Genomic DNA, 20024 nt, shown 5'->3' with positions numbered 1-20024 from the left:
GTGCATTGCTACCAGAAAGCATTGAGTGTCCATCACCCATTTCCATATTCTTTGTGCCTCTCGACAAAGTGGGTAAGGCTAGGTTCCCCCTTGTTTGTTTATGTACCACACTACAGACATGTTGTCTGATTGAATCATTGAATCGCAATTGTCCCAGTGGGAAGAAAACTGTGAAGTGCTTGCAACGTGTATAGCACTGCTTTCATCTCCAGAACATTTATGTGCAAGTGGTTCTTGTGATCATGCCAGATACCTTGGACCGTCATTCCCAGATAATGCCCTCCCACCCTATCTGGGAAGTGTCCGTGGTCATGACTGCATATTGTTGAGGGAGAAGAAGGGGACAACCTAGATAAAGCTGATCTGTCAGTAACCACCATGTTAGATCCTTTTTGCAAGAGTACACAGTGAGTATTTGGTGGGACAAGGGTAGATCCTGCATTGACCACTGGGCAAATAGCCACTGAAGTACTCTCATATGTAGATGGGCTAAGGGAACTAAGAAAATGGTGGATGCCATAGTCCCCAGGACTTGAAGAACTATCCTGGCCTATACTTTGTCTTTGGTCAGCAAGAGTCTGACTTGGTTGTGCAATGGTACTGTCCTTTCTAGTGTCAGTTTTGCTGTCATGCTGGATGAGTCTATGTTTGAGACTAAGAAGACAATGCACTGCAATGGAGATGTCAGATTTTTTTAGAGTTACTGTAATTCCTGATCTGGAGCACAAGGATAGAGTCTCGTCCCTGGCTTGAATTAGTTGGTGCTTGGTGGTAGAAGTGAGGAACCAGTCGTCTAAGTACAGAAACACCTGGAATCCTTGACATCTCAGGTGAGCCATGACCACTGCCATACATTTGGTGAACACTCTGGGGGCTGTAGTGTGGCCAAAGGGCAGAGCTAGAAATTGAAAATGACTTTCTCCCAGCTGAAAGCGTAGGTGCCTTCCGGAGCACGTGTCCATTTTGATATGGTAGTATGCGTCCTGAAGATCTATGGAGCACATCCAATTGTCTTTTCCAATAAATGGAAAAATTGACTGCAGAGTGATCATATGGAACTTCGATCTTTTTACAGACTTGTTTAGCTTGCTGAGATCTAGAATTGATCTCCAGTCCCTGGTCTTTTTTGGAACTAAAAAGAATCGTGAGTAAGTTCCGGATCCTATTTGGTCTGTGGGGAATTCTTGGATGACTCTTTTTGAGGAAACAAGATGACCTCTGATGTTGCACGGTCTATATGATTGGGTGATACATCTGCTAAAAACCAATTTGTAGGGGGATCAGAAATAAAAGGAACCAGATAATGTCTGGAAATTATATTTTGTACCCATCGATCTTGGGAAATTTGTAGCCAGGCACTTTGGTACAATGAGAGACGACCCCTGACTGCCTCCAGAGATGGTTAGTTGGGCAACCCCTCAGGGGAGATGAAAGGGATGATCAGGGAAAGCATCTTTATCACCCTGGTGTTGTGGACTCCCACTGTTGTGAGCGCAGCATCTTCCATTATAACCTCCCCCTCTGCCTCTAGGGGAGGGCTGACCTTGTGCTTAATGGAAACCTTTTTGGGATTTATGGAGCCACATTTTCCCTCCTGTTTGACCCTTGGGATAGGGTCTAGAAGGAAAGGAGAAACGGACTCCGACAGCAAATAAGGTTTTCCCTTCTGCTCTCACCTGGTCAAAGTATTTTTTACCTGACGTCCAAAAAGAGTTGAATCATCAAAGGGGGTGTTGATAAAGGAAGACTTGAAGGATTCCATAAAATTGCATAGATGCATCCAGGAATGTCTCCTAAGAGAGATCCCTGCTGTGGCCACCCTGCTACCTCTGTCAGTTCCATAGGAAATCATCCTCATGCAGGAGTTCGCAATAGAAGTAAAGGTGGAGAGCTGCACAGGTACCTTGTCAGCAGATCCCGAAGCTACTGAACCTTGAAGGGTATCTCCCAACTCCTTTAGGAGATCCCTTTGAAGCCTAGTAAAATGGGACAGGTAATTTAATGATCATAAGGTAAATGCTGCTGAAGAAAAGGTACGCTTTCCATACCTATCCATTGTCCTAGACTCTTTATTAGAAGGATGGATATTTGAGGATGTCTCTGATAACTCCTTCTTCATGGCCGCTGCTACCACCATAACATCGACAGGTACTCCCTTAATTAGAAAAGATTTGTCTTTTGGAGCGGTCATAAATTTGTTTGACCTCCTTGGGACAGGCTCCACTGTGTCCGGAGCGGTCCAAGCTTTCCGAGATATCATATGGCAGTATCACCCAGGAAATGGAAGGTCAGGAACCAAAAGCCTCAAGGTACACTGATTCATCCTCAGTATGGTTAGAGGTCTTCCAATCACCCCTCTGTCTAAGGATTTCAAGGATGTCTGCAAAGGAGACATCCTCAGAGGGGGATCTTGGGGACCCTTTTGACTCATCCAAATCAGTGTCCGAAGTAATAGACTCAGGTGAGTCAATGTGCTTCCTCTTATAAAGTCTCTTCCGAGAGACCTCTCCAGTAGGATAATCTTGGGAGGTTTCGGAAGAGGGGACACCTCCAATAGGGGCTCCTTGGGGCTCTGGTTCCCTACACTTAGGGGCAGACAGGGAAGAAGAGGTTGCTGATGGCTGCTGGAGGGATACTGGGTCCAATGGCAGGGCTTTAGCACTAGACAAAGGTTTCTCTATCGCCTCAAAAGCCTTACCACCCCACTCTAAAGAAGACCTCCACTCTGAGGAAGTGGAAGTTCAACTCCAAGTAGGAGGCCAGGTTCTGAAGCAGACGTGGGAGTCGAGCTTACATAAGCCGAAGCACCAAGAGGGAGGGTCAGTTCTGAAGAAAAAACAGGGTAACTATCCCTCTCGGAGTCAACCCAACAGCGTTGGCTCCCAGACTCCTTGGCTCCAGACTGAGCTGATGAAGATAGAGTTATCAGTTCCGAGGAAGCAGGAAGAATTCTTGGAACTGAAGGTTCAAGCACTAAAGGATCCGAAGCATTAGACTCCAAGAGTGAAGCAGTTGAAGGAGGAGCATTAGACTGAAGATGGGACGGCTCTGAAGCCTTTGGCTCCAGAGGTGCTAAAATATTTGCCAGTGCCAGGTCACAGAGCAGCCTCTTCCCCACCTGCTCGACATCCTCATCAGAAAGTGTCCTGGAGGAATGGGTGGAGATAGATGGAGATCTCCTCCTTTCCAAAATCAGAGATCCTAAGGTTGGTGAAACCGATTCCAAACTTGATGAGTGTCTCAACAGAGAAGATTGTCTTGGCACCGATGAAACAGACGGCACCGATACTGAAGAAGAAGAAGAATCGATGCTAGAACTCTTCGGCTCTGTCCCTTTTGATTTCTTTGATATTTCCGAAGCTGGAACCAATGCAGATTTCCTTTTATGACTTTTAGGAACTGTCTGACCTTGTTCCAGCTGTTCTTGGAAGGAACTAGTCATAAGGCCCCTATCTATAAAAGTTTCCTTTTTCTTTCATTAAGAACCCTAGTGCTCAAAGCATGACAGAAAGTACAGGGTTCTTGTAAATGAACCTCTCCAAGGTAGTACACACAACTGGTGTGACTGTCAAGTCAATGACATTTTTTGAGAACATTTGTCACATTTTTTAAAGCCAGAAGGGCGGTGTTCTCTGTCTTTATCCTTAGACATATTTCTATTGAGAAGAAATAACAATACAACAACAAAAAACAATAGAACAACTCTAACTAAAACAGGCCATACAATGCTTAAGAAATGGGGACAGAGGAAGCAAACACTCATGACAATCACTCAGATAATAAGGAAAAAAATTGTTAAATAGAAAAAAATGAAGAAATATAGTCAAAAATATCGAAAAATTTCACTTAGCCAATGAGCCAGTAAGAAGACAACCTCGAAGCTTTCGTTACAAATGAGATTTGGGGAATTGCCGTGGTGACCTATGGGATAGGGGATAGCCTCGAGCCAGTAAAAGCTCTTGGGCTTTAGTATCGGCTGAGTTGGAGCTGAGGATCGGTTCTGCACCCATCCAGCAAGAATTATGGTGAGATAGGACTACATAACATCAAACTGTAAAATGGTTAAACACCATCTCTCTCTTTCTTCACGCCCCCACATAAGTCCCACAGGGTTCCTTCCTTGGCCCCATACTCTTTCATATTTTTAAAAAAACATGTATACTTCCTCATCCCTAGGAGCACTCGTACAATATGCAGATGACTCTATTATCATATGTTCCTCTCCCACACTTCCCCAACTGCATTCCACCACACAACAAACTTTTACTTCCATTGAAACCTGGCTGACCAACTTGCAATTCTTTCTTAACTGTAAAAAAACAAACTCATTCTCTTATGCCAAAAAAATCACCATCTCGACATAAACCAGTTAAAAATCCTTTCTGCAGACAACAATGTTATTGAAATAATCCTCCACACTAAACTAGCAGGAGTCATTATAGACAATCAACTTAAGTTTGAGCTCCACATCCAGCAAAACATTAAGAAAACCCACCAGAAACTAGGTATCCTTTATAGGAACAAACACTTCCTGAATACATCAACCAGAGTCACTCTCACCAAAGCCTTCCACTTCCCCTCCCTACTATATGGTGCCACAATTCTTACTAACCTAGTCTACTATCAGATCTAAAATAGAATGTTGCTACAACAAAGTGGCCAAGTTTGCCACTAACTCAAAGACCAACACACATTATTGTAGAGCATTACATATGCTACAATGGCCTGAATGCACTAACCACCTCCATTATATCCAGCTCTTATCCTTACACAACATCATTTATAAACCTTTAGCATGCCCAGCCCAGAGTTGTTTAGTGAATCCTTACAACCCCAACAGAACCCTGAGGTCTGAAGACAAAAAACTGCTAGCTGTTTTAAATCCCTCAAAAGTACCAGGACAAAGCTTATATACTTAATCTGTAGCTAAAGTCTGGAACTCTCTCCACCTAACTACAAGATTAAATACTAATCTGTCTGCCTTCAAATCCTCCTTAAAACATCATCTAAATAATAACTAGCTATGCTCCTGCTCTATTCCTGGCTAACTTAACCTTGACTTTTTTACTCCTGGCTGATCTATTATTGGCTAACTTAACCTTGACATTTCTACCCCTGACTGACAAAACTACCAAAAACCTATATCCTTACAGCTGACCATGCAGCTAATCTCCTCCTTACACTATTCCCTCATCTTTCCACAATGCCTGGTCTCATCTATTATAATGTAATGGCTACTCAACAACATATGCCCTGTGTCAAATTACAAGAAAAACTGAAACTAATATGTATTATCCTGTGAAAGAATGTAAAATACATATCCTCTGTTTTAATGAAGAAAATAATTTATTATATGTATGTACATGGATGCTTGAATGTATTACACTGTATATGAAGTTAAACTGCTTGAATGTATTTTTCTATATATATGAAGTTAAGCTACCTATCCCTGTATAAATTAAAGATATAGCAATATGTATGCACATAATTGTAAGTTCAGAGCTCTTGCTCTGATTTCAGAATGGATATTCAGTACAATATCAGAGACAAAGAAATAGGGGAGTATTTATATTAATTGCTAGAGAGACTCCAATAGTGACAGAAGAGGGAAAACACAATAATGGTAGAATCGTGGTAGTAAGTGGCTACTAGCAAGGGAGGAGAATTATGCTGGCAAGAATTTATACTCCACCAAAATCTGCTATTATGGAGTTTAAGAATATTTTGGGAAAATAATCTGCTTTCAGCAGGGATTATTACTAATAGGTGGGGACTGGAACTTGATTTACAATAGTGAGGATGTATCGGGTGCCTAGAAGGGAAACTATAACAAAAGAGGGTAGATTTCTGATTTATGAAAATATCTGGTATGGAAGACATGAATTCAGTATTCTTCTTTCGGCTTTTGCAGGTTAGGGGATGCCACAGCAGATCACCTATCCGCTCATGACTGGCATTGGAGTTTTATGGTGTTGAGTTGCCAGCCCAGTGTCCAACCTTCCACAGAAAGTACACACATGCATGCACTCACACCTAGGGTCAATTTAGAGTGTCCAGTCCACCTACAGCATGTCTTTGGAATGTGGGAGGAAATCGAAGCACATGGAGGAAACCCACGTGACCACAGAGAGGACATGCAGACTCTGCACAGAAGGCACTCCAGCCAAGGATCGAACCAGAGAACATCTTGCTGTGAGGCGGCAACACTAACCGCTGCACCACCGTGGCGGCCCACATGAATTCAGTAGCATGACCTTACATATTATTCCACAAGTTACAATAACTTGGTTAGACTAGCTAGAAATTATATTTCACAGGAACATGTGCATTTAATTGAAAGCTTCAATGCACATCCAGTAACTATTTAAAATCACCCCCAATAAAAACCAAGATAAATATGCAGGATAATAAAGTACACGAATGAGACACTAGTGCTTTCTCACCTACCCATTTAAAAGAGAGGAATTTAAGGAATAGGTAGTGGCAATTGTTCGACAGTTATTAAGGAAGGTAGAAATTTCTTCAGAACAAATAGCTACTGAGTTGGATAAAATAAAAATGGTGTTTAAAAATAGGATAGAAATAAAAGAGAAAGATGTGGTTAAAATGTAATATGAATTAGTTAGAGGGACTGACAAAGGTTAAAGTATTGCAGGATAAGGGGAATTTCACAGAACAAGAAGAGGCACAAATGCAAAGTGATAAAGAGAAAATAAGGGAGCATTTGGATAATATGTATGAGTTTAGAAAGATTGCTATTTAGTAACTATTTTTGACAATAACTCCAGAGCACAAAAACTTTAGCACAATGATTTAGACAAAAGAAAGTAGAAAGAATTGTTACCAACCTTAAGGAGGCTACAGCTATTGTACAAAGCAGAGAAATTAGGAAATAAAGAAAGTGCACAAATGGAAATATTTATGGAAGACTTAATTATGCCAAGGTTGGAAATAGATGAAGCTCAACAACTAACAGTTAAGATAGGAGGAGATGATATAAAAATGGTGATTAATAATAAATCTTTATAAAAGTCCCTAGGAAAAGATAGCATTCCTGTGGAAGTCTGGAGGTTAGGAGGGAAGAAAGTGATAAAGATCTGGAAGATTCAATTTAACAGTATTTTAAAAGGAGGGTAGAGCCAACATCTTGGAAGAAAGCTGTGGTGGTTGTGTTACCTAAAGATGATAAAGAGCAGAAGCATAGCTGGCTCAACCAGTGCTGTGTGCAGGTCCCATGAACTAGTGCCCCACCCTCTCAGATCAAATAAAAAAATAAAAAAAGGACATCTGCAAAACTTGATGGATGTTTCCTGCAGACAGTATATGATCTGGGCCATCCTTCTCCCTCATCAAGTGAAGAGAAAATGCCCATTGCTTATACTGGTACACCAACCAGGTGCCCAGATGCATACCCCCCCCCCCTTCCCCAGCCATTCAGGCTCCATTTATGTGGCCTGCCCATGACAGCCTTTCTTCACATTTAAGTGAGTAAAAATAATAAACAAATAATTTCTTCTTTTAAACTGTAGCAAACTGCTTGCTACAAATGTAGCAAACAGTTGCTAAAGTTTATACCCAGCCTTTTGAATTAAAACAAAATCTTCTTTTGAACACTAGCGAACTGCTTGTTAAAAACATAACAAGAAGGTGCTACAGTTTAAACCCTGCATGGACAGCTGTTTGAATTTGTATGAATTAAAAAAAATCTTCTTTTGAACACTAGCGAACTGCTTGTTAAAAACATAACAAGAAGGTGCTACAGTTTAAACCCTGCATGGAGAGCTGTTTGAATTTGTATGAATTAAAAAAAAATCTTCTTTTGAACACTAGCGAACTGCTTGTTAAAAACATAACAAGAAGGTGCTACAGTTTAAACCCTGCATGGAGAGCTGTACCGCTCAGGTTTTAGTTAAATATTTTTTTACCATTTTACTTTTAAATTTTAGCAAGCTGCTTACTACAATGTAACAAGCAGTTGCTATCCTTTAGACCACACATAGAGCACTACAGCAGTCAGGACTGACTGCAATTGCAATACCAGCTTTTAAAAGCCAGTATGGATGAAAAAGTGATTGGGATTGGCTAATCATGCCCTCCCCCTACACTTTGCATCCAGTGCAGGTGCTTCTCTCATCTCACCCTTGCTACGGTCAGTACTGGTAAAGGCCCATCAGACCCATTTCAATTTTAAACCAATGATTATAAAGTGTTTGTGTCTGCATTAGCTAAAAGAATGACAAAGCTTTTGCCAAAATTGAAAGATATTGATCAGTGTGGCTCTGTGGAGGAGCGGCAAACATTGATAACATTAATAGAGCCATGATGATCCAGAGGAAAACAGAATGAAAGAAAATACAACTGTTGGTGGGTCTTGATGCGGCCAAAAAATTTGATAGAGTAAGCAGGATTTTATGAATAGAGCAATGGAAGCATATGCATTCCTCAGTACAATAATACAATTAATGAGGGGGATATATAAAGGATTGAAGGCAAGAATTAAAGTGGGAGGGTTCCTCTGTGATAAGTTGTGTTTGAACAGAGGAATCAAGGAGGGTGTCCTCTTTCCCCTTTATTTGATTTCTATTTAGAGCCATTGGCAAAGAAAATAAGGGACTCAGAAATGCAAGGATATAACTGATATGGTAATCAAGAAAGGTTGGCTTTATTTGGAGATGATATTATTTTGCACCTGTTAAATCAGAAAAGGACATATCTGGGTTGTGGAACATTTTGAGACAGTCTCGTGTCTTTTCAGGATATAACATTAATGAAGATGAAACTAAGGCTACAGCCATAAATTATATACTCACACATTGGCTCAGCAATTACCATATTTTTGGGGACATGATAAAATAGACAGTCTGGATTAAAAAGGCTTCCGTTGTGCCGGCTAAGGATATGTGGGAAGAGACCAAACAAAAGATAATACAAAAACTGATAAACTGGAACCTCTTGTTTATGGATATAGATAGTCAGATATAAGCAGTGAAAATGCTTTTGGTCCCTTTACTTTTATATACAGGTCAGGCATATTTTTATCAATCAGAGAAGAAGTTGTTGACAGTAATTAATAAAGAATTGAAAAAATCAGTTGAGTAAATGGCTGTAAGTAAGGAAATAATTTTCTGAGCTGGGACACAGGATATAAATTACTTAGGTATAGTAAAGCCTTACTAAGTTCAATTCTGTTGGCTGCCAAAAAATCAATTACTTAAAAATGGAGATCAGTCTAAACCAACTGTATTTGAAGTACTGAATATTATAAAAGAGATAAAGGAACTGGAAAAGGGCACAAGTAAAGTGGGATAAGTTGATCCTTGCAATAGAAGAAGGCAATTTAGAATTACCCGATTTGAGGGGATATTTTAGAGCTACGCAGTTAAGGTTCATATACATAACACAAGCAGAAGGTTATAATTCAAATTGGAAAGTGATGATAATTAAGTGAGGGGAAGTTCAAGAAATAAAGAAAGAGTGGGAGTTTGGATGCAGATCCTTAAGGAGAATAATAACTATACAGAATATTATATTCATAAAGTACAAGGAAATATTCAAAGAACTAAGCCAAAACGAGAATGGAGAAAGGAGATTTTTGCCAATAGGAATGACTGCATATAGGGTACAGGAAATAATCAAGAGAGGAATGGAATATTTAGACAGGGAAATGTAATACAGTGGGATGAGGTCAAGAAGATTTTTGGACTGCAGAATAGACTGTCTTCTATATCAGGGACTGAAATCAGAGTATAGGCAAAGAGAAACGGATAGGGAAACTTAAATGAAAGACCAGCTATAGTAAAGTTTTTAGCTGGATCTAGAACAGAAGCTGATGTTAAAAAAGAATGATTACTAGGGCATATAAAATACTGCATGATAAGTATAAGAATTAATGAGAGGAGGTTAGAATAAATTGTGAAGACAGACTAAAAAAGTAATTTACAAGGGAGCAATTGGATGACATATATATGGCTCCAAAGTATGTAACAAAATCAAGAAGGTTTAAGATCTTTGCTTGGAAATATTTTTATACCCCAAGCAGACTTCAAAATATTTTTCCTCAGGTAGACAGCAAATGTTAGATGCGTAATGGGGAAGAAAGAGGTAACTTTGGCAGATTTTAAAAATTCTCTGCAGAGTACTCTGCCAGAAATAGTGGGTGAGCAAATGACTGTAAATAAGGAAATGATTCTTTTGAGCTGGGACACAGGATATGAATTGCTTAGACACAGTAAGACCTAATTAAGTTCAGTTCTGTTGGCTGCCAAAAAACAATTAACTGAAAATGGAAATCAAAGTCTAAACCAACTGCATTTAAAGTATTAAATATTATAAAAGAGATAAAAGGACTTGAATAGAGATTTTTAGGAAAGAGAAGGAGTAAATTATATAGAACTAAATGGAATTGTGGGAACACATACAGAATAATGTTCAGGAGAAGGAGAGTTGAAGTTTAAGGGAAGATAATAATTCAGCAGATGATTTAATGTTGGATTGATGATAGTTACAAGAAAAGCTATGTGGTGTACAATGTATGTAAATGGGAAAAAAGTTAGTACGGTTTGTTTTGTTTTCTGTTAATGTATGTTTGCCTATGTCTTAAGTGATAATTTAATACAGGTGTTTTTTTTTTAATCTGCTAATCCATCTTCAGCAAGTCATTTTGATACGAGTATCTATGTGTCTTCTGAGTCCTGGGTTTTTCCCCTATGATCTGTGGTGGTACACAATCTGGATACCCTGTTTGCAGTGAATGAACTCCAGTGTTTGTTTTGACAGCTAACTTATTTAGAGGGACTAGTTAATGCTAAGACCCAGAAAAAAATATTCAACTCGTATCTTTGGACTGCCATAGCTTACAGTCAAACTACAATCTGCTGAGAGCTAAGGCTTTAGGGAACAGCATAACTGGATATATGCTGTGATACCTGCTTCTTCATTTTTTTTTTGCTTTGGATTATTCAGGTTGAAATAGACTTTAGCTGCAACTTGAATCCCATAAGCTCATACTCTTCCTTAATTCCACAGATTTATGCAGCACTACCTGACATTAACTTCTCAAGGTCAGGGTCATCTGCCTCCCTCTTCCTGATGATGAAGGGTGCTGCAGTATGGGAGTGAAACAGGGTGCCACCACTGCTGCCCATAGAAGATGGCTTGGATGGGTTCCAAGCTCAATTTTCCTCAGTGCATACCCACAGCATCCAAGGAGTTGCACATTTTAATGTACAGCCACATTTCCTCATGTGATGTAACAGTGGACTTGTCCCCCACCCACCCCTGGTAGATAGCACCTCCCTGTGATCCTTGGTCTTCATTGAGGATTCTACCATAGACAATGTGGCCAGACACATGTTCCCTACCAGAGGCGTCTGTTTTAAGGTAGATGGTACTATTTCATTTAACAGTTTGGACAATTTTTTTTATTTTTTGTAACAATGGCTAAATTAAGTAAAGAGACCAAACAGCTCCTGCAACAGGTTTTCAGATGTTGTCAGTTCGTTATCTGATGGGGCTTCGTTCCTACTATTCTTTATTTGGGATTCAGGAGAGGTGGAGAACCCGGAATGCTAGAACCTACAATTTTAAGTCTTCTTTGGGGTTGAGAAGCCTGTGGTCCACAAAAACAACAGAGTTAAAGAAGCCTTGAAGAAAAATATTCACAGAGAAAAACAGCATGAAATGTATTACTGAAAATTGAAATTCTGTTTCTGTACCGCAGTCTGCTGTGACATGTTCCCTACCTGTCACCCTGAAAAGAGATGAGCAAGCTTAACTTAAGCCTTGTCATCCTATCATTCCCAAGTTTGCTTCTGTAGATGACTAAAGCCTCTGATTAAACTTAGGCTGCCTGGATTAGAGGACTTTACCTCTTTATGCCAATAGAGATAGCACTGTTTTTCTTTTTCCTCATTTCTGTCATGGTCTTGTAACCTTAGACTCTATTAATTTGGATAACACTGTATAACTAGATTTTCTTGTTGTTTCATCAACAGGATGCATATAACTGATATTAGATTTGGTTTGAACTGCTATTCACATGGCTACTTCCAGATTACAATGGTTTGTTGATCTGCTTCAGCATATGGCTGTGCAATGGATTAATCACTGAAACAGCAGCTGGACTGATATTTTGGAAACCTAGAATAGAACTTCATTTTCCAGTGGACCTGCTTGTTGTTTGGTTCATTGTATTGGGATGCTTAAATATCTTTTGAACTACTGTATTTGTTTTGAAGCCAAGGGAATTATAATCTGTGGCTCCATTCCATAGTTTAGTCAGGCAGTGCTTTCCTTCTGAGATTGATATTAATTTAAAGTATTTTAAATTCAATTATTTCTAGTATTAGGATACATACTTTTAATTGAGAGGATTAGTTCATCACTTTCAGGTTTTGAAATCATTGTGGATGCTATCTTTAGTGACTTTATAGCAATTATGTATTACTGTATTACTGTTTAGATCATTTTTATTAGCATTTAATGTGACTTAATTATTATTAAGATGGGGATTGTGAATTTTTGTGTTTTGTATACTGTTTTTTTTTGGGGGGGGGGTTCTTACCAGGTATTATGACTGTGTATAAAAGTAAGTTGAATGCCCTTGAGTTAAAATCAACTCATGGTGACTCTATGACTAGGCCCCATTGGATTATCATAGCATATTACAGAAGTAGATTGCCCAGCCTTTCTTCTGTGTAGATACTGTGCTGCCCAGCTGAGTCCCAACCAGGTTTCAAACCCAGGTCTTCCAGTTGGTAATCCTGTGCCTTAACCTCTATGTTATTGATCTAGACACACACACACACACACACACACACACACACACACACACACACACACACACACACACACACACACACACGTGTGTGTGTGTGTGTGTGTGTGTGTGTGTGTGTGTGTGTGTGTGTGTGTGTATGGGGGGGGTCTGCTTCTCTTGTTCGAAACTGGGAATAGCTGACTATCACTAGTACCTTAGTTGTATCCACATGCTTAGTATGTTTGCACACTGTGGAATATCAAGTGTGATCAAGCAGTGGATACCACAAGCCATTCTGTTCTTGCTGTTATGTCTACATAATGTACTTCCACTTTTGTGATCCTGACATATGTTCTCATTTTGCCTTTCAGGAAACATGTATCCAAGACACCATGCACCTTTCACAGATGCAGAGAATGATATTATACTGGAAGGCCTCTGGCAACACCATGAACTCCTACTGTCTAGGGAGAGGCAAAACAGGGAAGAGTGGGCAGCACTGTGGGGTGACCTTGTCCGTGACATGAATGCCACAGGTCATCAGAGCAGGATATATGAGCAGGTTACACACTGCGCAATGGAAATGATCAAAGATTCAAAGAAACTTTATTGTCATTTAGGAAACACAAGTGCTACCTAAAATTTCAAGTGTCAGCTCTTTTACAGGAGAAAAACAAACACAAAAAGACAAACGTGATAGGTATTAAAGAATAAACAATAACTATAGTACAAAACTAAATATCTATAGATGTCGCACATGCTTGTACACTATTTGTTACATTGGACAACACTGACTACTAGATAATTAACACATGAAAAGAAAAGTACGGTATAGACATAGGTGAGATTGGGTGATATTGCACATAAAGAAGTGACTGGAATTGCACTTAAATGAGAATATATTAATTTTAGTATGCAATAAATAAATAGAATTACTGTATGAAAAAAAAGAAAAAGAATGAGAGAGTAATAATCTATTATAGTTTTGATACACCTAGATTTATGTCTGCATTAATGAGTCTTATTGCAGTTGGATAAAAACTGTTCATAAATCTGGGGGTCCTGCAGCGGATACTTTGTAACCGTCTACCAGAAGGAAGTTTACTGAACCAACCATACGCTGGATGAGAAGTGTCACTCAGTATTTTGTGGGACCTTATTTTACATCTCAGTTCAAAGAGCTCCTGTAAGGTAGGAAGACTAGTGCCCACAATCTTTTCTGCTGTTCTTATTATTCTTTGCAGCTTCTTCCTTTCAACCATTGTGCTGTTACTGAACCATACAGTGCAGTTGCTGGTGATAATGCTCTTGATGGCTCCTCTGTAGAAGGTAATTAGAGCATTCAGAGAGAGCTTTGCTTTTCTCAGCCTTCTTAGGAAGTGTAGTCACTGGTGGGCTTTTTTAATTAACTGGCCTTTATTTGTACTCCAAGAAAAATCCTCTGATATATGTACCCCCAGGAAGCCAATAATAATTTATTTTGTTTTATTGACCTTCAGGTCCAAATTGTTGTTATTGCACCATTCAGTTAAGGAGTTGACCTACTTCCTATACCCACTCTCATCATCACCACTTATGAGTCCTACCACTGTGGTGTCATCTGCAAATTTGATGATGTGGTTGTTGCTAGCTTTCACAGAGCAGTCATGGGAAAGGATTGTGAATGCTGCATGCAGAAGAGCAACAGATGTAGCCAGGGATTGTGGCATCACCGGTGGATGGCATGTAGTGGAACAACCACTCTCAGCCACTGAGAAATTCCTGGCAGACCTAGGCACACACGACAGCTCCCAGTCATCCATCACTCTGGGGATGTGGGTGCCACAGTTTCCATGGCAGAAGAGCATGCAGGTAAGCTTAGTTTGATCACTATTGCAATACTGTAGCATTCAGTGTGTCAGGATGTACATACTTTTACGTGAGTGTGAGTTCTTTATTCTTTGGGGGGGAGGCTTTAACTGCAGTTTGACTCTCATGCTCAGATGCTGACCAATATAACAATTAACACAGTAGCTACTGTAAATGTGAGATATTTGGGCATATTACCTTGTTGTGGAACAACATGCTGTGGTGCTGACATTACCTCTCCCTCAACTTTTCACAGGTCCGTCAGGTATCGGACAAGGCCATGGTCCTGCTCCTGGTAAGCACAGCACTGTTTTGTTATAGATGTAGGTTTACAGCAATGTAATCCCTAGCATGCCATCCCAGGCCTGCTGCCTGGATTGCTGTACTGTCAGCATGATTGCCAACTGCACAGATATTTTCTGACTGTACATGTTAGAGTTATAACTATGCCTTGTAGGTGTGACCACAGTGATAGATGTGACAGTTGTCAGGACATTACAGATTGTCATATGTGTCAACTGCGCAGAGTATTCACAAATATTAACAGTGTACCTCATTGTTGCTGATGAGATTGCTGTGCAAAGAGCTTTTATTTACAAGTAACTACAGCTGTTTGTGGGAAAAGTAATGTCATCTTGTCCTACTATATGAGGTTGGGTTTTCAACAGGTCTGTAATAGTGACAACAGTGTATGGAGCTTTACATACATTGCAACATAGTACTGCAGAGCATAATAGTGCAGGTAATAATGTACTGTTTTTTTGTTATCACAGGTGACCGGGGGGTTGGTCTCTGTCTCCAACACAACCTGATGTCAGTGTCTCTTCAGACTCTGATGATGATGGTGGCCAGAGTGTGGCACAGGTGGGGGTTTCAGGGGCTGAATCTGTCCTTGAGATTGACATCCCTCTTCTGCCCTCATTGTCGCCACACACACAGTCAGTATGCCCACACATACCCAGTCCCCAGAGGCCACAGATGTTGGACAGTCAGAGGGTGGGGGCATTGAGCAGGAAAGTGTGGCAACTTTGGCTCCAGTGAGTGTAGACACTGGCCATAGCCAGAGAACTGCTGTGGTTCCACACAGGCGGGTTGATAGGGGGTGCCTGTAGGAGGCCTGCCACCTGTCCACCACCTGTTGCAGGTATCACATCATGGGTCACTCAGTGCATGTTTCGGGCCATCATGGAGGCACAGGCACATTCTGAAATGACTCCAGTTGTATGCTCAGGGTTATGCGTGCAGCACAGTCTGACATCCTTGACTACCTCCACCACATTGCTGACACCCTGGATCTGTTCACTGATGCAGCAGAAAGAAGGTGGGCTGAGACAGAGCGCACACCATCTGTCTTGGAACGCACAGTGCCTGTGCTGGAACATGTGGATGGAGTTGAGCATCAGACTCGTGGATGTAGTTCAGCAACCCCATCTGCTGAAAGTCCACGTGGTCCTGAACAATCATGCTGCTGTGGTAGCAGTACAGCCACTGCTACAGAGAGGCATATGCTGCCCACACTAAGACATGGCAGGCCATGGGCTCATGGCCCTGGGCATTTCCATGGAGGACACAGTCCCAAAAGACAGCAGTCACCATCAGGTACTAGCACCACTTCTGACCTTGGGCATGGAGGTGCCAGTGCAACTCCTGGTAGAGCCAGTTCCCATGTTCGGGGCCGGAGATGGTGAACTGTCAAAGCTGTCCAACATGCACACATGTAGGGCTGGCACTGAGCTTGACTGTATACACGCACAGACTCAGACACCACTATCAAATGCAGGTTGCCTACAGACAAACATGGCACATTTTCATGGTCCATCTTGCCTACTTCCCTTCCTGACTCACACACACATGCTGTCAAACTTTTAGGTCAGCCTAGGCTTCCTGCACCCCCACACAGCACCCTATGCAAGTGATGAGACCTGTGCGACATCTCTGCCATCCTTGTCATTGACGCAAGGAAATGAAGCTATGTGTCTGATGCACAAGGCAACTATATAAATTAAAATGTACTTGTGTAATGCAGTGTTGTTTTGCCATGCCACTTGCATTGGTTACTGACAGATACTGTATGCTGACACTTGTAATGAGTAAGCCACATAATTTTGTATACCTTATGTTGTATGATGTTGTAATGGCTGTATACTTACACAATGAAAGGTGTGACACGGACCTGTTTCTGTTTAAATTTCAGAATTCTGTTGGGGACACTTATGGATACATAACTGCAATAAAAACATAGATGTCACAGCACAGGATGGAATGTCACCATACAAGAAATATGTCTTCAGAAAGGTACAGCACTATAGGTTCATGGCTCCATAGGTTCATATGTATTTAACAGGCAAACAAGGACAGTGGTGTCATTCATCCGAATCATGCATCCTTAATCTGTGAAAAAGTCTGATATCTTCATAACCAGGGTTTTGGCAGCTAACACATCTACAAGCTGTGGTGATGGAGATGACCCATCTACATATTTCCTGTGTCCACTACAGTTATTTGTCTGACACCAGTTATGATTGTCTTGTTCTACATCCTATTGTGTAACTTGAACATGATGTGTGTCACAGCAGATGTGTGCTTCACATGCATGGGGAGGCCTGTTGCATATAGGGTCTACTGTCTGTGTTACATACTTGTCTATCCAGCATGTATTATTTATATCACAGTGATGATTTTGAACAGGTAAGACATGTGTTAGTCCTGTCATGGATACCTGGGAGATGCACAGCGGGATCTGACACCTCACTGTATGGCAGCCATACACATCCCCTCCAAAGCATTTAGGCGAGACACTACACATGTACGGTCTTGACACGAACTCCATAGGATATGCTATCTACAATGTTTATTGGTTTACCATGCAACCTGTGTGGCTGCTATAGCTGCAAGATATGACTGTGTAGTGACAAAGCAAGAGTGCCATTGCACCCAATGATAGGTGTGGTGAGTGACAAAGTCTGTATAACAGTGACAGTCTGGGATTTACATCCCATACCTTTCTGTATAGGTTGTACTAAATTGAATGCATCCCCACATCTTACCGAGTGAAAGTCAAAGGCTACATTACTCTCTGTGTCCTTAAGTCCATGACTAATGGATCAACTGTGTGCAGTGTGCAAACACTACTATATTTTCCAGAGGTGGATGACTTTTCAAAGGATTGTACTGTTCAGTCATTGGCATTTAGTATTTGTCAGTGGCTCAGGCAACAGCTGAATGTGTGTCTCAGGACATCCTGGATAACTGTTGGTTCTGTGAGAGATTCATCACCTGCTAATGTAGTCAGTCAGAGGCACTGGCAGTGGCCGTGACTGCAGAGAAGGAAACGGCTAGAAGGGGTATGCCATTAATGATCTCTGTGGAAATCCACTGGTGACTGGCGTCATTGTAGTGTAGGTCTCCCAATGCTTTCTTCCCAGATTATGATTCAGACACTTGTATATCCACCAGCTGGCATAACACTCTGTAGATAACCTATACAGTTTTCAGCAAGGCCTGCTGGCCTAATATTGTCAAACAACTTGTCAGGCCATGGTAGACAAAGTGAGTCCTATTCCCATCATCCATTTCATAGTGTAACACTCAGTGGGGTCCACTGGTTAGAACTGGTAGGCATGATCTGCTCTTGAGAAAAACAAACTGTGTTTGGTCCAGTGTCAGTAGGTGTATGACATTGTTACTGATCGTATCCATGCTAACTCATTTCATGACATTTCATCTCACACGACTCAGAGATTTGGGGACACTGCTTGGCACTACATGCTAGTTGTCTTTTGCGCAAGAAAGTATTGCAGTTTCTTCCAGCATGTTCCAAGAAGAGACTCATCCAAGGTGCATGTACAGAGCACAGACAAACAAATTAGGGAAGTATAATATGTATACCCTGTGAAGGTAAGGTGGGGGGTTTACACAGGTATTATGCAGTTGGACACTACCCAAGTGGTGTGTACTGGAACACTGACTCCCCAAATGATGTTAACATACTACAAGAGGGTCTCACAGGAACAAATGACTGGTGCCAAAGTCATGGCTTTAAGTTAAACACAAAAAAATGTATTATCATACCATTCATCAAAAACGTGGCCTCTACTGTTTACCACATCAACGGCAACCCCCTAAGCACACAACCTGCAGTGAGAGACCTTGGTACAAAGGTTGACGACAATCTCACATTCGACCATCATGTAGCAGCAGTGGTCAGAAAAGCCTTCTACTTGGTTCATCTCATAAGTAAAGGGATTGCATCCACAAAAAAGGAGGTTAAATCACTATCATTCTACTCTGTATCGTAAAGGCAATCTTGGACCCTGCGCTACTACAGATGCTCTATATCCGTAAAGTCTAACTCCTAGCACATTACCTGATCAAAAGGCCTAAATCTAATATAAGACATTAACAAAACCTGCTGGAGAGACAGGTTTGTCTCCCAGAGGCTGCCCTGTTTCTGGAATAGACTCCCCATACATGTCAAGCAAAGAACGTCGCTGACCCTCTTCAAGTGCAACCTTGATGAGTGGATGGGAAACCACAAATGTGTCCCAGGGGTTCCACCTGTGTCCCTCATTGCCAGGAGTGACAGGTGCTGATTGAGGTTTCTTTTCTGAGGATAAACTCTTAGCTAGGCTTGTAAGGGCCCCAGGGCCATTAGCCTAGTAACCTCCTATGATCCTATGCCACATATCTTAGGCATATCATACCATGCAGATATGTATCCAAAACAAATGTTAGTGTTCTCGCATCATGTCACACAACAACCAGTGTGCTGTCTGGTTGCTTGACAGGCATCATACGTTTGCAAGGCCAACGTAATGTCAGCAAAGTTGTATAAGTCCTCTATGCATGCACAGGCATCCACATCTTCACTGCAAGGTGTGGTTGTAAACCTCGTACATCAGCCTGTTAACCCCAAAGGTGTGGCAGCATGACCCTGACTTTGCACGACCTGCTGATGAGATGTTGGGAGTGACCATACCCCTGTACTCCTATGATACATAAGCACAACGTGTGACATATGTGACTGCATTTCCAACCTTGCTGCCATGGTGTCTCCAACAGCAGTCATTCCATATGGCCATGAGTATTATGCCAACATATGCAGCTCACATCCTGCACCACCTACACCCACATCACACACCCCTGCATGTGCGCAGCTCCTTACCAGACACATTGCCAAACAACAGACACCTCAGACAATCCCTTCTCTGGGCAGCACAGTACACATAATACTGCATACACCACACCCTCACTGGTCAAACACCTGAGGCAAACACAAAATTGCATCTCTTAGTCATAGGTGATTATATCGTGAGACACATTGATGCCTGTGTCAAGTGGCTGCATATGGGAACGATCACAGATAGCTGTCTGTGGGTTGACACAGTAGACCTTACCACACACTGCCACAAATCAAGGA

At 41.2% G+C, this 20024-nt stretch overlaps 1 pseudogene; it reads left to right on the top strand.

Moving 5' to 3' along the window:
- Nucleotides 1–11435: 11435 nt before the first annotated feature.
- LOC122793735 lies at nt 11436–11671 on the top strand (annotated as a pseudogene).
- The last annotated feature ends 8353 nt before the right edge of the window (nt 11672–20024 follow it).

Source organism: Protopterus annectens, chromosome 2.part0, assembly GCF_019279795.1.
Source record: "Protopterus annectens isolate FY-2018-M chromosome 2.part0, PAN1.0, whole genome shotgun sequence".
Classification (NCBI taxonomy): domain Eukaryota; kingdom Metazoa; phylum Chordata; order Ceratodontiformes; family Protopteridae; genus Protopterus; species Protopterus annectens.
The sequence above is the reverse complement of the archived record's forward strand: the minus strand, read 5'-3'. Positions and strand labels throughout refer to the sequence as shown.